Source organism: Felis catus, chromosome A1 (genome assembly GCF_018350175.1).
Source record: "Felis catus isolate Fca126 chromosome A1, F.catus_Fca126_mat1.0, whole genome shotgun sequence".
Lineage (NCBI taxonomy): Eukaryota > Metazoa > Chordata > Mammalia > Carnivora > Felidae > Felis > Felis catus.
Genome location: NC_058368.1, coordinates 8673901 through 8693741, shown reverse-complemented (window position 1 = coordinate 8693741; position 19841 = coordinate 8673901). Strand labels below are relative to the sequence as shown.

The window sequence follows — 19841 nt, the reverse complement described above, 5'->3', positions numbered from 1 at the left end:
GCCTCCATGGAGCCTTCGACATTCCTGTATGTCGGAATTTTCCACCGTAAGTGTCTTTCAACACCAATCTGAAGGACTCTGACTTACTGGCTACTGTAAAGTCTTGAGACTTCTACAATGCCTGGCCCAGAATTGGGCCATTCAACTGAATTATCCATTCGACTGAACTGAGTGGTATTAATAGAATTTCCACAGTTAGAAAGCTGGAAATGATCCCTTTCCAATGTTCCTAAAATTGACTCAGTCTCCCGAAAGAGCTAATCCTGGAAGAAAATGTGGAACGTGTTGTCTGATTACCTCCTCTCTTCCAGCTCTTCCCCGTGGCTCTTTCCACCCCTTCCCCTCACCCCTGGTGTGCCCAACTGCCATTCTCTTACCTTTCAGTTTACCATACCTCCTTTCATTCACTCTGGGCCTAACGTAATAAACTTAAACTGTAGAGTGCTGTTCCCAGACATACTGTAGGCAGCCTGACGATGGCCACAGAGATAATGCACCAGTTTGGGTTTAAAAATAAATGACTGAAATGTCAAGTGATGCGTGGGAAACGTGACACGCTTAGCATTTTTACCTAGCAGGTTTCATACCCTGAACAGTCACACACCTATTATTCTGTCTACTTATTAACCCAGACCTTTTCTGAAACAAACGTCTCACTAAATCTCAAATGTCTCAGAAAATCGGACCAAAATATTTAAGACCTAGATGAAGTTTATGAGCACACACACAAACTGTAATTACTTAATTTGACTGATTTACTACTCAGGAAACTTTGCCCAAGTACCACCAATGCTATAATAAAATATTTCGGCACAAAGCAAATTTGAGATTTATGGCATCCTTATGGACTTCTTTGCTATTAACATCTCCTTCCAGCTTATTTACCACTTGGGAAATAACTCACTGCATTATACGCACCACCCCACTGACAAATACGTTTTTACAGGTTGCATGAAACGTCTTATTCTCATTGTACTGGGGACTTCACTACGTTAAAGGAGAAGATATAGAGATCGATGATTATGTAATTTTATAGTCATTGCCAGCTAGTAAACAACCATAGCCATTCAGAAAACTCAGAGAAGGCACTCAGGGAAAATATACCCTGGGGTATTTATCTTTCTTTCTAGGTCTGAATATGAAGGCTCTTGTGAGCAGGGAATGATGGGTTGACAATTAGCTCCATCTGGTGAGAAGTATGGGGGTTCAATGCCAGCTTGGTCCAGCTGTGGCCTCTTGGGCATAGCAGCCCAGGCACCCCATAACCCCAGCTCATCATTTGTACTTTGGGTAGCCCACCCCCACAAGCACTGCAAAAGAGCTTCCAGAAGCATACAGAACACAAACATAGATCCTAGCTGCCAAGGTATCAAAATCTCAGTTATGCTGGTACCCAGGGGGACAGTCTTTAATTATCACCCTTCTACCTTAACAACTACTGCTCATCACTGTTTGTATACCTGTAATTCTCTTCCTTCCTAAATCAGAGTTCCCTGCAAGCCAATCATGCAAAAAGAGAAAGAAAGAAAGAGAAAAAGAAAGAAAGAAAGAGGAAGAAAGGAAGAAAGAAAGAGAAGGAGAAAGAAAGAAAGGAAGAAAGGAAGAAAGAGAAAGAAAGAAAGAAAGAAAGAAAGAAAGAAAGAAAGAAAGAAAGAAAGAAAGAAAAAGAAAGAAAGGAAGAAAGGGAGGAAGAAAGAAAGAAAGAAAGAAAGAGAAAGAAAGGAAGAAAGGGAGGAAGAAAGGTAGGCACATTTATATATTGGAAATGCTAGCAGCAGCTATGTAATGTAAAGCCACCAAGGCACTGAGATTCTTCGGACATTTTCCCATTTTCTATAGCTTATAGTTGTCTAAACAGTTGCTCACAAACTCCAACTGGATTTCTCAACAACAGCATGGCTAATAAAGACCATAACGAGGGCAAGCTGAAGCAGTCTAAAATTCTGCAAGGCACATCCTTCACAGGTCACGCCTGGGACCACACCCTTCTGGGCTTCCCCACATCCAGCTGTATGGTAACCGTAGGGCACGGGATTCCCAGCCAGCTCTGCATCAATAAGCACACCTACGTTGGTAGGCTGGCAGCAAGGTATCTTCTGGGGTAAATCATTTGAATGTGGTTGTTCTTATTAAAAGGGAAGAATGCAGAATGACCCAAGTCCACTACGGTGATGACGTAGGTCACAGTAAATGCCCACAAGGCCAACCAGTAGTCAAGGTTTCGCAGTCCAGAAATGCCTAGAAAGCAGCCCTTTGTTGACCGATTGCCACAATACGGTCACCCTGGAATGACGATACGCTAAGTTATATACATGAAATGCTCTGGACTAAGAATGACAGCGTGGAGGCAATTAGGAAAAACTGCGAAAGCAAGACATTTCTCCCCAGTCGACACCGAACTGCTGCACCAGAAGCTACAGCGGTGCCGTTCCCTGTGCTCAGCTGCGCCTACCACCCACAGGCCCCTGAGCTCTCCCAGGAGTCACGGCCGTGGCCACAGTGAGGCCAAACCAAGTTCAAGACAGGCAAGTTCCCCAACCAACTCTTTGGCACAGGGCTGGGCAAGGGCGGCAGAGCAAGTGGACCACGGATTCTGGAACTGGGTGAGCTACATTTGAATCCCAGCTCCATGGCTTCCTAGCTTGATACACCCAACAGGTTACTTTCGCTCTCTTTGCCTCAGTTTTTCCATCCGATTAATGGGGTTCAATAGTGTGTAACCTCTGGGTGGCACAGGGACTGAATGAATATGTGAAAAGCACTTGGTATTATAAGTGCCATATAAATGTCAGCTATCACTAGGTTCTTTTTCTTCTTACTAGAGCATATGAGAGAAGAGAAAACGGGTAGACCCTCTGAGGTCTTGGCACTGAAGAAACTTTCTCCTCCCCGCTCCATAAGCCTGACCGCCTAGGGTCCTCTTCAGCTGTGAAATGGAGCTTCCCAACTTAACTCAAAGGGCAATGAATTATGGCTTAAGTAAAAAAAACAAGCAAAAAGACACGTGGTTGGGCTACATAAAAGAGCGAAAGGTTAGTAAAAAATTGGCAAGTTAAATAATTAAAGGTGAAACATCTCTTCTTTTTTTTTTTTTTTTCCTCCACTGACTTTTCTTTTTAACTGTCTTCCTTGCCTGGGCTAGAGAAAATTATTCTCATCCTAGGTGGATATTACCAGCTTTAATGGCTTAACTAAAACAAGAATAGCTTTATAGCCTTAATATTATGAGAAGAACATGGAGAGCTGTTATGATAGTTTAACACATGGGACCAGGTCTACGATGTGATATAAATATTAGAAATCATAATGGTCTCTTTCCTGAGGAACAAAAAAGATCTCCATAATAAAATTTTTTTTTTTACTTTTGGTTTTCTATCCTCTGAAGAAATTTCTCAAAGTTCCCCCAAATGAATTCCGGAATCTAATGTTTGTGAAAGTCCTGAACATTCTTTCCCATTATCCTGCCCTATGTGCCACACCTTCTAGAAATGAGATAAACACATGATTTACAGACGCAGCCCAGCAGCCAGGCTTGTGTGAGGGTCCCTGGGGACCCTCTGCACAGTGACCCCCTCCCTCCTCCCATTTCCTGGTGAGATCCTGAGTTCCAGCCTGCTGGACACGGAGGTGCTTCCCCAGGGTCAGAGCTGACCTGCCTCTTATCTGGCCACTGGTGCTTCTCAATCTAATGTTTTCTGACTTCCAGAATCTACACATGGTCCCTTTACCCCTATGGTGCCTTTGGAGGGGGATCGAGGGATTTCAGGGCTGAGCAAGTAGAAAGATACGACCACTAGGTGGGAGTAGCACCCACATGTGTCACCGGATGATGTTCCAACAGGCTTGTGTGCGGGGCAAGTGTCTCAGCACAACCGTCCAGAGGCCGTTGCACAGGGTTGCTACGCGGAAGGGAAAGAAGGCAGGCAAGCTTCTCCGGGAGAGAGGGATGGGAGAGGGTCCTTGTGTGAGGGCGCGGAGGGGCGGTGGCCGCTTGGAGTCCTTACTGCCCATGGCTTTTCTGTGGCTTGTAGGTGTTGGGTACAATTTTGCAGGGTATGCCAAGCAGGCAGGCTCTGAATGGCTAAAAGTCTGCTTATCTGGGTTATGTTTAAAACAATTAGATGTGGGGGCACCTGGGGGGGGGTGCTCAGTCGGTTGAGCGTCTGACCCTTGATTTCAGTCAGGTCATGATCTCAGGGTCGTGGGATTGAGCCCCGCATCTGGCTTCGCGTTGAACATGGAGCCTGCAGAAGATTCTTTCTCTCTCTCTGCCCCTCTCCCCTGCTCGTGCTCGCTGACTCTCTCAAATAAGAAATAACAATATAATACAAAAAATTTGATGTGTAAAAATTTAAGTTTGGTGGTGTCGGCCTGCTGTGAAGAAATAAATAGCCTAGGGTATATATCCCAAGGCCATTTTTGGCTCATCTTCCTGGCTAGTATAATTTATACTGAATGGCTAAGTCATTTAACCTAGAGACTTATTGGCTATTTCTGATTCTTTGGCCTTCATCACTTATTCCTCTGATTAAAGCCTTAGCCTCCATGTCTGAAAAGCCTATTTATTACCTATTAGTGTTTATTCCGCTTGTCCTTGATGCCTTGACGTTGATTGGAGTCCTAGAGAAGATACATGAGAAGCATCTGAGTTGCCCGATAAAAATGGGGTTTCCTGGACCCCAGCTGCCCTACCAAATCTGTATTCCTGCGAGGCGATAATCAGTAATTGGTAATTTTTTAAAGTTCTCCAGGTCTGAAGGGAAGTCAGATTGGACGCCAAGATTCAAAAAGCCTCTTTGGGGAAATGAAAGATGTGACCTCTGCCCTGAAGAAATTTTCTTATTGTTTCATTGAAACAAGACAAATGCACTTCGGGAACAGGAGTGAGAGGTTCAGGCAATGGAAAATCATGAATAAAGCCAGAGAAGTCAGCACAGACTACCCATGGGGTAATGAGGAAAGGGCCGTAACCTCTATCAGAGGTGTATATTGGGGGGCGATGAGATGCGCAGGTTGGATCAGTAGGCTGGGCCGGAGTCATATTATAAAGAGTCAGTCAGAAATATAAAGCCGCTCACCATGACCAGCAGGTGCACAGAAATGAAACGAAAGACATGCTGAAGCTGTGGATTAGAAGAGGTGTTTTTCTTTTTCGTGTGAAATCTATAGTTTTACGATACTGTACATTTTAAAGAAAAATAAACAAAATACCTATACAACCAATGTGCTATGTGTATGATTATAGACCATATCTGAAATATTAGAGGTACCTGTGGAAGAAGCAAGCACATTGTTCAGTACTTGAAATGTGGCTACTCCAAGTAGAGATGTGCTATGCGAGGAAAATATGAAAACAATAACATACAGTATCATATGAGTTTTATATTGAGGACATGTCAAAATGGTAATATTTTAGATCTACTGAACTCAATACAATGTATTGTTAAATTAACTGCACCTGTTCCTTTTTACTTTTTTTTTTTAACGTGACTACCAGAAAATTAAAAGTTATATATGTGTGACACACATATTTCTACCAGGAGGTGCTGTCCTAGAAGTTCCCTGTCTTGATTCTGTGCTACCCCTGAGTATACTGAAAATTTTCTACTGAAACGTCTTTCAGATGGTAAGACTCTAAAGTCATAATGAGATGTTGTGGTAGTAATTTTGGCTCGTGTGGTCCTTCCCTCTGGATATTTAAGAAAGTTGAGGCACGAGTACTTGTTCCATCCACATCATTCCTGAGTGATGCATTCGTAATAATTACAGGACTTGGAAGCATCCTATGTTCCCAGGAGATATTAGGATTATCCTCTTCCCACATGACCAGAATTCAAAACATACGCAATTTAAAAATGTCCATTACTGGGGCGCCTGGGTGGCTCAGTCGGTGGAGCGTCCGACTTTGGCTCGGGTCATGATCTCACAGTCTGTGAGTTCGAGCCCCGCGTCGGGCTCTGTGCTGACAGCTCAGAGCCCGGGGCCTGTTTCGGATTCTGTGTCTCCCTCTCTCTCTGCCCCTCCCCTGTTCATGCTCTGTCTCTCTCTGTCTCAAAAATAAATAAATGTTAAAAAAAATTTTTTTAAATAAAAAAAAATAATAAAAATGTCCATTACTGCTATTTGGTGAATGCAAGTAAGAATGTTTATCTTTTGGGGTGCCCGGGTGGCTTAGTCAGTTGAGAGCCCAACTCTTGATTTCGGCTCAAGTCATGATCTCATGGTCATGAGATTGAACCCTGCTTCAGTCACACTCAGCATGGAGCCTGCTTAAGATTCTCTTTCTCCCTCTCCCCCTTTCCTGTTGGCTCGCTCACTCTCTCCCACTCTCTCTCTCTCTCAAAAAAAGTTTATCTTTTAATACCTAGCAGCCAACTGGGAGGTGTTTTTCCTTTAAAACAAAGCTCTATAAGACTTATTATCAGTTTATATCTTAACAAATCATCGTTTGCTTGACTCCTTCATTATTTTGCTTTTTCATCCTTGCTGCAAAAGATTTTTAAAACATCACACTGAGCAAATGAAAAGTTCTCTCGCTTTCTCAGAGTAATAGAATCAGCTTTCTCACCGTTCACTGCTTTGTTTAGTTGAGGATATTACTATTAAAGACAAAGCACTTAATTCCAACTTCGTGCACTATTCTCAAGACTTGTGGTCAAACGTTAACCTGGGGTTTAAATAGAAGTGTTATATTATCTGGAGGATAGATATCCTGAAATTCTTTTCCTTATATGATTATATACTACCTGTCCTTCATCCAGTAGAGTAAGGAATTGCATTGTTATAGATACCTACATACAACGAGTATTTAATTCTCTCTGAACAAAATATATTACGTAGTCAAAATATCAACAAAGAAGACATTCCAACAACAAAAAAGGGGAATAATTGTATCTTACGTTGGCAGGATACATCAATTACTTCGAATATTTCATCTCTTCAAAACCTACGAGGTTTGTAATCTAATTTTATTGACGAAGAATTGACTTGCTCAAGGAAAAGGAAATAAACACTTGTTGAAGTGGAGTAAGCACTTTCATAAAATTATTTTGTTTAATCATATCTAATTCCAACAGCTTTGAGACAGGTGCAACTGCCAATTTCTAGTTGACAATACAGAATCTCAGATGGCTACGTAACTTGTCAACAGCCACATAATGGTGAGGAAGAAATTACAGATATCAACTCAATTCTCTTTGTTCCAAACCCAGTGCTATTCCCACTGTAATGAAACTGAATACATACAAGAATTACATTAACTCTTTTAAGTACAATAAAACTACTGTGAAAAGGAAAGTAGTCAAAAGTAGAAGATAGAAATGAACCAATTGGGAAATGAATCTATATATGCATATCAGGGTCTTTAAAACCTTTTTTTTGACGGAGAGCAGTAAGATTATTTATTCGGCGACTCAATGGTTCCAAAGGAATAAAATGATAAGAAAAAAAGAAACAGATGTAGCAGAAAAGCATAAAGAAGAAAAATGTATAATAAAACCTCGGAGGGTTATCAATACATTCAAAACAGGACATATAGAAAGGGGGACCATTTCTGTTTCAATTTGTTATAATCCAAATGGGAATTATACCAAACAGGGTTCAGATGTCAAACGCAATCTTGAAATGGGGTAGAAGCCGGGTTAAGTTCTAGTTTCTTCCAGTTATTAGTAAGTCCATCATTAATGATTTTAGGGGAAAAAACTTTCAACACGGATTTTTAATCTTTATACAACCAGGTCTAGAAATGGAACTAAATTAAATCAATTTTGGTAACAGGTAAAGCAATCTGTAATGGGAACTAAAGTATCTTTATGGAAATGTGTTTCTGAAGTTGTGGTATGAAGATGGCCAGAAATGAAGAAGCCTGCGTATAATACTATAATATAGCTAACATTCATTTAGCAATAAGCATGGGCCAGTACCTATAACAATAGCATTATAAACGTCTTATTTAATGCTCAATGCAGTTTTCTTTCTAGGAATTTGTCCATTTCATCGACATTACCTAATTCCTGATATACAATTGGTTACAGTATGCCCTTATAATCCTTTTTATTTCTCTGAGGTTGGTAGTCATGTTCCTCCCTTCTTTCAAATCAGATTTTAGTAACTTGAGTCTTCTCTCTTTTTTTCCCCTTGTTTGCCAATTTTGTTGATTTTTTTTCGAAGAATCCACTTTTGGTTTAACTGACTTTATTGTTTTTTTTCTGTTCTCTGTTTCATTTACTTTGTCACGGAGGCTTAATTATTTTTTTATTTTTAATTTTTTTAATGCTTTGTGTTTTTGTCCGCTCTTCTTTTCTTAACTTCTAAGCACAGAAGATTATAGGTTTGAGATTTTTCTCATATGTTAATAGAAGCACCCACAGCTACAAATTTCCCTCTAAGCACGCTTTAGCTGTATCCTATAAGTTCTGGCATGTTTTCATTTCTATTCATCACAAAGTCTTTTCTAATTTTCCCCTTGTGTTTCTTTTTTAACTCATTGGTTATTTACAGGTTTTCTTTTTAATTCCTCAAATTTCTTTCAGTTACTTATCCTAATTTTATTCCCTTATAACTGAATAAAATGCTTTGTATTAATTTCATAACTAAATGTTAAATCCATTTTTTAAATGTTTATTTGAGAGAGAGAGAGAGGTGGGGGGAGGGGCAGAGAGAGAGGGAGAGCAAGCATCCCACGCAGGCTCCACACTATCAGCACAGAGCTTAATGTAGGGCTCAAAACCCAGGAATCGTGAGATTATGACCTAAGCTGAAATCAAGAGTTGGACACTTAACTGAATGAGCCACACAGGTGTCCCCACTGAGGCTTGTTTTATAGTTGAACATATGGTATGTCCTGAAGAATGTTCCATGTACCTTTGGGGGAAAAATATGTTCTTCTACTGTTTAGGACAGTGTCCTACAGAGTTCTATTAGGTCTAGCAGACTTCCAGTGTTATCAAAAGTTTTCCATTTCCTTATTGATCTGCTCTCCAGGTGCCCCATCGATTATTCCAAGTTGAGTATTGAAACTTTCAACTATTCTTGCTCAATTCTCTATTTCTCTCTTCAATTTTGTCAGTTGTGGTTTCATGTATTTCAGGGCTCAAGTCATTTGGTGCACATATGTTTATAAATTGCTATATATTCTCAATACGTTGACCTTTTTATCATTTTATTCTTCTTTCTCTCTAGTAACAATTTTTTATCTTAAAATCTATTTTGTCTGATATTAGTATAGACACTCCAGTTCTCTTTTAGTATAGTTTGTTTGTATAGCATACCTTTTTCTATCCTTTTATTTTCATCTGTTTGTGCCTAGGTTAAATCTAAAGTCTTTTGTAGATGGCATATAGTTGGATCATGTTTTGTTTTTGTTTTAAAGTTTCTTTTATTTATTTTAAGAGGCGGGGGGGGGGGTGCGGGGAGAGGGAGAATCCCAAGCAGGCTCCACACTGTCAGCCCAGAGCCTGACACAGGGCTCCAGCCCATGAACTGCGAGATCATGACCTGAGCTGAAACCAAGAGTCAGACACTTAACTGACTGGGCTTCCCAGGGGCCCCTGTTTTTTTTGTTTGTTTGTTTGTTTTGTTTTAATCCAGTGTTCATTTCTCTGCCTTTTAATTAGGGTGTATAATTAATTTACATTTATTGTGATTATTGATAAGGCAGAATTCATCTTTGCTGTTACTATTTGTTTTCTATATTTTTATGTCCTCTTTATTCCTCTCTTCATAATTGACTGCTCCCTTTTGTGTTAAATAGGTATTTTCTGGTTTACAATATTAATTGCCTTATCATTTCTTTTACTAAAGGATTTTTTTAGTTTTGTGGGGAAGATATATAATAGTGACAAATTCAGTTTTTATCAATGTGGCAATATTTAATTTCTCCTTTATTATTGAAGAATAGATCTGCTGGATATAGAATTTTGGTTTATAACTTTTTATTTGAGAACTTTGACTATTTCACCCACTGCCTTCTAGCTTCCATGGTTTTCGATGAGAAATAAGCTGTTAATATATCTAGGATCCCTTGAATTTGTAATGAATTGCTTCTCTTTTCAAGATTCTTTCTCTTTGGGTTTTGGCAATTTAATTATGATGCCGTCTAGGATAATTCTCTGAGTTTATCCTATTTGGATTAGAGTTTGTTGAGTTTCCTTGGTGTACAGATTAATGCTTTGAATCAAATTTGGGAAGTTTTTAGCCATTGTTTCATTAAGTACTCTTTATCCTCCTTTTTTCTCCTCTTTTTCTGGGCTCCCATTGTGTACATATCATTATGTCTGATGATGTCCCAAGGTCTGAGACTCTCCACTTTTCTTCAAGTTAGCGATTCTTCGACTTGCTCATATCTGGTCTTGAGCCCTTCTAGTTATTTTTTCATTTCCATTATTGTACTTTTCAGTTCTAGAATTTCTATTAAATTTTTTTATAATTGCTATCTCTTTTGATATTTTATATTTGGTCAAGGCATTTTTCTCATACTTTATTTATTTAGACATGGTTTCTTTTCATTCTTTAAGTGCCTCTAAAACATCTGCTTTAAAGTCTTTGTCTAGTGCATCCAATATATGGGCTTCCTCAGGGAGTTTCTACTGACTGCCTCCTCTCCGGTGCAATCCCCTCACACTGTGACTGGCCTTACTTTCCTCATTCTTTGGGTATCTCATTTTTTGTTGAAAACTGAACATCTTAAACGATGTAATTTGGCAAACTGGAAATCAGACTTTCCTCTTTCCCCAGGGTTTATTTTTGTTGTGGTTTGTTTAGAGACTTTTCTGAGCAAATTCTGTAAAGTCTGTATTCATTGTCATGTGTAGCCACTGAAGTCTTTGATCTATCAGCTTAGCAGGTAGCTAATTATGGAACAGAGATTGCCTTCAATGCCTGAAACTAACCGGTCTCTCAGTCTGTGTGTGACTGGTGCATTTCTCAACTACTCAGTCAGGCAGTTTACACAGCTCCACCTTGGTCTCTACTTCCTGCTTGTCCAATGCCTCAAGCTTATCCAGAAGTGAGCACTTAGGGCCTCCGCAGATATTCCTTGAGCATGTACACCATTCTGGGAAGATGCGTACACCTAAATATGAGCATGGCCTTTTGGATTCCCAGAAACATATCAGAGCTTTTCAAAGCCTCTTATGCAAACGTCGTTCCCCAACTTTGCTACTTTAAGCACTTTGGTTAGCCCACTGTTCGTGGGGCTATTCTCGCCTAACTCAAAGAGTCACAATGCCTAACAATTGCCTTGGCCTGATTTCAATTAATGTCTCCAAGGCGAACAAAGCTACACTGGCAAGTTCTCAGTCAGGTCTTCCACAGAACTACCAGAGGGGTTAAATAATGACAATTCTCTGAGAATGCAGCTCTAAACAGCCTTGCTTTGCTCTCTCCAGTGGCTGCCAGGCTGCTAGGTTTTACCAAGCCTACAGCTGGGGGGGAGGAGATTGAAATAGAGCAAGTAAAAATGCCAGAAAATTCACTGTTCTTACTGAGATTTGGCTGTTTTTCTTGAATAAACACTCCCCAGATTGTTGTAAGCCTTTGGTCAATTTACATAATTCTGAACATGTGGACTGTGATCATTTTTGCCAGTGTTCTCATTGCATTTATGAAGGGGAATATTTTCAGTGATCACTCCTCTACTATTTTTGTTCACATTACCTGGTCGATTTTTCACAAAAGTACCAAAGCCATTCAATGGGAAAAGGAAAGCATTTCCAAATGTAACGATAAATCAATCAACTGGATATTTCTTTAAAAAAAAAACCCTTCATCCTTAATATCCACCATAGACAACAATGAAGTAGCTGAAGAGTTTAAAATATAAAGTTTATAAAAGAAAACATTAGAGAATGTCTTTGCAATGGAAATGGCAGAGGTTTCTTAGACTTGATACAGAAAACAACCAAAAAAATAAAAAATATATATATTTCACTCAAAATTTTAAAATTCTGTCATCAAAAGACACTTGTTAGAAACTGAAGAGACAAACCACAGACTAGGAGAAAATATTTATAAAACATTTATCTGACAGTTTGTTTCTAGAACGTATAAAGAACTCTTACAACTCAGTAGTAAACACAAACAGCCAAGTAACAATGGAAAAATGTTTTGACCAGATATTTCACAAAAGAATATATACAGAAAGTCAACACACACAAGAAAAAGTGCTCCATTTTAGCCACCAAGAAAATGCACATTAAAACCAGAAGATAGGGGCACCTGGGTGGCTCAGTCGGTTGAGCATCTGACTCTTGATTTTGGCCTAGGTCATGATTCCAGGGTTGTGGGTTTGAGCCCCCTCTCTCTCTACCTCTGCCTCTCTTCCCCACTCATGCTCACTCACTCTCAATAAATAAATAAATAAGAAATAAATAAGAAATAAATAAGATAAAACCACAGGATAATACCATAAACTCAACAAAATGGCCAACACTAAAAAGACTGACAATGACAAATGTTGGCAAGGGTCTGGAGCTACTAGAACTCTCATACAGCATCACTGTGAGTATACATGATAAAATGGCCACAAAAAGTCTGGAGGTTTCTTCTAAAACTAAATATGCACCTATCTATCAATTCAACTCTCATGGATTTACCCAAAAGAGATAAAAGCAAACGTCTACCAAAAGGTATTAATTAATCATTCATATTAAATAAACATCCTTAAAACCACTAAATTCTAATGCCCAAAGCAAGTGAACTAAGGACCTCTTGACCCAAAGTCATTTGTTTGGGGATTATAAAGAGCAACACTTTGTCTAGAAAACCTATGGAGCATTGGCATTAAGAACCCACCTTTCTGCATTTACAGTCTGCTAACACCCAGGCTGGGGTCTGATGTGGTAATAATGGGTAGGCTCAGGGGTCCCCAGGAACTCAGTTGTGATATAGCACATGCAGTAGCCGGCCTCCCTTTCCTTCACATCATTCCAACCAGGTTGTCAGTTTAGTGGGTTCCTGAAGAAAATCATTTACACTTATCACCTGCGGAGATGATGGACTCATCTGTGGGGCCCCCTCTGCCAACTGCGACTGACAGGGGTACACAGGAAGTCATGAGGACCAAAGTGCAAATGTACTACTGTGACTGCTGGGCTGGTCAGGAGAATGAGGCTGTGGTAATCATGGCATCTAGGCCTCACTCTCTGATACCAGGTCTCCAAAGTTTTTGAAATGATGAAAGGGGATAGAATCGCCCTATTGTTATTCCTGGAAGATTTTAACACCTTCTAGATCTGGCCTGTGAAAATGCTGATTCAAAAGGGCACATGCACCCCACTATTTATAGCAGCACTTTCAACAATAGCCAAAGTATGGAAAGAGCCCAAATGTCCATCAACTGATGAATGGATAAAGAAGATGTGGGGTGTGTGTATACACACACACACACACACACACACACACACACACACACACACAATGGAATACTACTCGGCGATCAAAAAGAATGAACTCCTGCCATTTGCAATAATGTGGATGGAACTAGACTGTATTAGGCTAAGCCAAATGTCAGCAAAAGATAAATATATGATCTCACTCATAAGTGGAATTTAAGAAACACAACAGATGAACACAGGGGAAGGGAAGGAAAAATAAGATAAAAACAGAGACAGAGGCAAACCATTGGAGACTCTTAAGTACAGAGAATAAACTGAGGATTGCTAGAAGGGAGGTGGGTGGAGGGATGGGCTAAATGGGTGACGGGCATTAAGGAGAGCACTTGTTGGGATGAGCACTGGGTATCACGTAAGTGATGAATCACTGGGTTCTACTCCTGAAACCAATACTATATTGTATGTTAATTAACTTGAATTTAAATAAATAAAATTTAAAAACAAACAACAAAGAAAAAAGAGGAGAGAGTACAGTTAGAGGTAAGGTAAGGATTTTTCAAGGAGATACTAAAATGGGTAGACTTAAAAATCAAGTGGATCGGGGTGCCTGGGTGGCTCAGTTGGTTAAGCGTCCGACTTCGGCTCAGGTCATGATCTCACGGTCTGTGAGTTCGAGCCCCGCGTCGGGCTCTGTGCTGACAGCTCAGAGCCTGGAGCCTGCTTCCGATTCTGTGTCTCCCTCTCTCTCTGCCCCTCCCCCATTCATGCTCTGTCTCTCTCTGTCCCAAAAATAAATAAACGTTGAAAAAAAAATTTAAAAAAAATCCAATGGATATATATAAGATCACTTTTCAATTAGGCTCTTAAGTCTTGGTATGAATATCTATGTAATAAAGGAGAACATGATATGGAAAGTTATACTGTTATCAGAAGACAGGGGCTTCAGTGTCAGAAGGCCTACCCTGAGACATCCCCTCTCACAGAGCACTATCCTACTAACAGTAGCCAACTTTGATGTCATGTGACCAATCCTGCCTCCCTGTTCATAATGAGCTGGACCAGAGGTGGCGGCAATACTCAAGGAAGCCAGCTTAGAGGCTGGCCAGAGACTTGCAACCAGAACAAAATGACGAGTTGGGATAATCGGAAGCTTGAAGAAAACAGAAAATAGATGAGGAACCACTGTGTCAAAGCTGCAGATTTGTCTAAAGACACGAACATAAGCCCATGGATGCCCATGAAAGTCCAGTCTCTCAGGAAAAAGTGCAGGCACTTTGTTTCCAAAATGTGTGGTCTTAACTACTTCAGATCTGCCAAGGTAGGTCCGCAACTTAATTTGCTCTTAGTGAAACACAGCTTCTATCTTTGCTCTACATCCTACTTGTCTTTCTCTACCTTAGGGATGTTTGTTTCTTTATAAAACTTCTGTGTGGCAGTCAAAATCAATACTGTGTATATGTGTTCTGTGGCCTACTTTTTATGTGCTTGGAGGTCCCAGGGCTCAGTGGCCCACTAAGTGTGTGTTTCATGGAGGCGTATCATGATTAAGTGGAAAGATCGATCAGCCCTGGCAAAGTGGTTATGAAAAACTAGACTTCAAGGAATAACCTCTTTCTCCAATATTAAAGATGCATGAATTATTCAACCCCATTGAAGAAGGTTTTACAGAGAAGTATTCACAGTTATTACAAATCACTTTTCATTTTTAAAGAACATCTCCATTTGGAAACCAACCAAAGACAAAATAGTTAATCAGCCAAACTTAGGACTGAAAAAGCTTTTTTGTCACTAAACACATTTTATGTTCTGGTTTCTGGATAAAGTTTGTTCACCTCAAACGCCTACATGGTATTGATGCCCAAGAACACAGCAACTGTTACTAGTTTTTAAAGAGTTTATTTATAGCCCATCCACAAAATTTCTCCTCAGTCTGAGGGAAAAAATCCCTACAGATATTTTTATATACTGAGTGACATAAACCAGAAAATCTGGAAGCCTAAAGAACTTGGTCAAAGATCATGGACACAAGTTTTAAGCAAGGTCATGCACACTGGAATCACACTGCAAATCGCAAAGGAATTTTCAGATTTTCCAAATAAGAATAAAAAAATCACTAAATTTTGAGTTTGTTTTAAATTATTTAAAGAAGATATTTACATTCTGTGGTTTTCATTTTTCTGGAAAAATCCTAAGGGTTGAGAACTCATAGCATCATTGTACAATATTTAGTTTGCTGAGAGTAGGGATAGGAATTTCAGGGCACCTAACTGAAGCCCTCCCCCCTCAGTCATCCAGATAGATGCCTTCCTTCTCTCCTCTAAGGAGGAACCCTCCATGGTTATTACCCTAGCTGCTGCTAAAAATTTCCAGTGTCACTGCTCCAAATCACATTCGTTGACAAAATGTAGGCCAGTAATTGATCTGTTGAAATCTTAACTCTCTTTATATACAGGTTGGCTCATTTCTTTTCAGTCCTAAACAACTACTTTGCATCGTACTACACTAACCTATGCTCATCAATCCTTTGCGTGTGCTTAACGTGGAAATAATTTTTGACAGCAAGAAGAGGTTTCTTCCTAACTGTTCGAGTCTTTTCTTTTGGGGCCATCAATACCCATGTGTTATTTTTTCTTGTGAGCTTTGGCCTATGGTATAATGAACCAATACATGCACATACACTACAGAAGTTTCAGACCTTGTGAGTCAAGATTCTCAATCAATAGCATGGTTCTCTGTAAATAAACGGTGATGTAGGAAGCCAGAATCCACTTCTGTGACTGATACCCAATTTGTTTCAAGTCTGTTGCTCTTGCCTAATTGACCCAACCTCATTAAACCTTATTCCACAAGTACAACCCCTGCCACATAGTCCTAAGAGGCTACCAGATTTTCTTACCATTATGTCAACGGTGATTTGGTCAACCAAAGTCCCCAGTCCATGGTGCTTCTCACATAGCAGGGAAAAGATAAAGCATTTGAGAGCCTTAAAATCTATACATATAAATTAGAATGTCTTAAATATATCTCCTACAGAGATAAGAAGTGATTTTTTTCCCCATGACACCAGTGGTTCTCAACTAGAAATGATTTTGCTTTGCAGGGCAATGTCTGGAGATATTTTCCACTGTCAAACCTGGGGTAAAGGTAACACTAGCCCTTGGAGGGTGGAGGCTAGGGATATTGTTAACAATCCTACAATACACAGGGCAATGCCCCACAGCAATAGTCAATAGCACCAAGCTTTAAAAACCTTGCTTTTACACAATAATTTTCTAACTCTAGTTTTGCAATTCTTAGAATATCTGAGCGTTCAAGAATTTTTAGATGATATTTTATTTTATTTTATTTTATTTTATTTTATTTTATTTTATTTTATTTTATTTTTAATGTTTATTTATTTTTGAGACAGAGAGAGACAGAACATGAATGGGGGAGGGTCAGAGAGAGGGAGACACAGAATCTGAAACAGGCTCCAGGCTCTGAGCTGTCAGCACAGAGCCCGGCGCGGGGCTCGAACTCACAGACCGTGAGATCATGACCTGAGCCGAAGTCGGCCGCTTAACCGACTGAGCCACCCAGGCACCTCTAGATGATTTTTTTAAAAATTAATCACAATTATCCTACTTTGGAAAAGAATTTAAGCAATATGATCATTTGGGTGGGCATCACCAAACAGAAGTTGGCAAGGGAACAAAATTTAACAAGTTTGAATTTCATAGATATAAATGTTTTAGCCAAGTTAATTTAAAATTCTATAGGATTTATGTTGCTCAGCATTCAGTGTAGTTTGACCCATAAACCAAATGTCCCATAGTTCATTGTACAGTTCTATAAATATAAAGCAAACCAAGTGATTAGAATGTGCTCTCAAATGAAGGACCACAGCCTACCATCTGGACTCTCCAGATAAGAATACAGCTCTAAGACTCAGACCTTTTATGTGTTGCCAAGACTGGATCCTAGAGGATTCACTGTCACGTTCAAGGCTCTGGATCTCTTTTAGTTCCAGAAAGAATGGAAAGAAAGCAGTGTGTAAGAGGATTTAAAAGATTCTGGGAGATCATGGTTGAAGGTCCCCTTGCCTCTAGATCCTTCCATTGATGTATCTTAGGGTCCTTTTCTGAGCACACATTGGGGATTCTCTATGATGCCATAGGCAGTCTTGTGACCAGAACCATACTGATTAAATCTTAGACTAACAAGGACCCATTCCAGTCTGTGGGTTATGGTTGGGTGTTTTAAAGTGTCTTAGGACCAAAAATCTCCAGGAAGGAAAGAGGTTTACTTTTTAATTTAAACCAATTGCTGTTCTTCCCACTCTAGAATCTATTTCAGAGTCGGCAAATAACTTTCATTGTAAGTGCCAATTTCAATTAATTGAAAGCGGTGTGTAGAGTAGTAGAAGATTCCAGGCCCTGTAGGAAAAAGTCCTGAGATCAGTCAGTGAAGCCTGGGTAAGGACAAATGGCTGCCCTGTTAGATCTATTTCCTATAATTTCCAAGAATGAGAATTTAACATCCCACCCAGCTATTCAGCCTATAATGATTTTCTTTAAATTATGATTATTATTTACAGTAGCTTCTCAGTTTTTTCCCCTCCTTTTAATGAGTCCATCTCTTCCCTTTTCTATCTACACTTAGTCTCCTTGTGATCTCATCCAGTCTCTTACCTGGAAGAATGACTTAAAGGCTAATGACTTCTGAATTCTGATCTCTAGCCCAGACCTCTCTCCTACATTCTAGACTTGTATATTCAATTGCCTACTCCACCAGTATGTCTACTAGGCATCCCAAATGTAAGATGTTTAAAAGTGGACTTCTGATTTTCCCCTCACACTTGCTCCCTGTCCCAACATGGTGGCCATAAGGAGAGAGGGATGATATTGGGGCCAATCACTGGGGGAGATGACCCACAGCCAAATGCCAATGTATTGGGGCATGGAAGAAATCTGAAAAATCTTTCTACAATCTCTCTAAGGTAAACAGGAGACAGGTGAGAGTAAGAAGTCACCATGCCTGCCAACAGCCATGATACAGGTATGCGAATGGAGGGTCTCAGGGCAGCAGTGGTGACAACGAAAGCCACGATACAGAGATGGTCCGGCCAACCTAGAGAGCTGGTCAAGCCCTGGGAGCAGCACTGTGTACCACTTGCACCAAGAGAATGGAGAATGGATGCCACAGTGGGGGATGTTCCGACGATAAATGCTGATATGAAACACCAAGCAAGACAAGACTATTCACTGCGGTAAGTCCTGGAGGTCAGAACGTAAGCCAGACACTTTTGCCTTCCATCATGATGCCACATAACCCACTCCTCTAGCCAGGTGCCAATAGGGCAGGGGGCACCTGGAAGAAAAACTTTTAGAGGAAAAAGCAGTATAGTCAAAGACTTTTAAATCTGCACTGCAAAAAAAAAAAAAAAAAAAAAAAGGGAGAGAAAAAACTGAATGAATTGAGTATTATCCAAAAGACAATATTTTCAACCTGCAAAAAAGAGCTACTTGAAGTTACAAAATCATATTCTGTGTTATCCGCATAAATGGTGGTTCATGACCGAGCTGAGTTCAGCTATAGAAAAATGAAGAAAAATATGACTTTCTTTATGACCAAGTTGGGACTGTAAATTTCAAACCCATTAAATATATAAAGGGAATATATAAACACATGTGGCTTTGGGTAAAAAAGGCCAATCTGTCTCTGTTACAATTGAATTTTAAAGTTTACATAAGTTATAAACTAAAAATATGTATGATATTAAACAAATACTCATCAGCCACAACAGGATGCAACCAAGTCTTTGTTGTAAGTTTCAAGGAAAAAAATACGTAAAGCGTATTATTGAGACCCTGCGTAATCGAGCTTTGTACTCGCAGAAAGCATTTGTTGGTCACGTGCACATAAAGCCAAAGGTCTATTTCTGTTAGCAACACCCTATTGTCTTGTTCGAAGACCATCATTAGCGAGTTCAATATATCCAGCAATCTCATAAAACACTAGAAATATCGTAACCCTCTAATGCCACCCCACCTCCCAAAGTCATCGACGTCTGCACAAAGCAGCAACGACAGATATCTACACAGGCTGCTTTCTTTGTTACCATCCTAAAGCAATTTTTTTTTTCCCAGCATACATATCAAGTGGAGAACATACACTGTCTAATGGCTATTGCAATGAAATATTGTCATTTTCTCTTCTGTTACTGCCTATGGAAGTTTCAAATGGAAATGACTATAATTATGAAGGAAGGGACAGCAAATCCACCTCCCTGGGGGAAGGCAGAATCAAACCTTTCCTTTATAATTATCCATAAATATTTATGTTTCACTGCCCATTAGTGTTCCCATTCCAAAAATAAGAGGCATATTCTTATAATATGCCTTTTTTATTCAAAGAAAAAATTAAGCTTTATGTTTGTAACATACAAATAACATTGGACTTCCGTGTCAATATTTATGTTTTAAATTGTTTACAGCTTACAATATAAGAAGGTAAATTTGTTAAGAACAG

General features: G+C 39.6%; 1 protein-coding gene across 2 annotated transcripts in view; it reads right to left on the bottom strand.

Annotated features, from left to right (window-relative positions):
• MTUS2 (microtubule associated scaffold protein 2) overlaps window positions 1–19841 on the bottom strand; it is a 394139-nt gene that overhangs the window by 222839 nt on the left and 151459 nt on the right. The gene's annotated exons all lie outside the window — the stretch shown is intronic.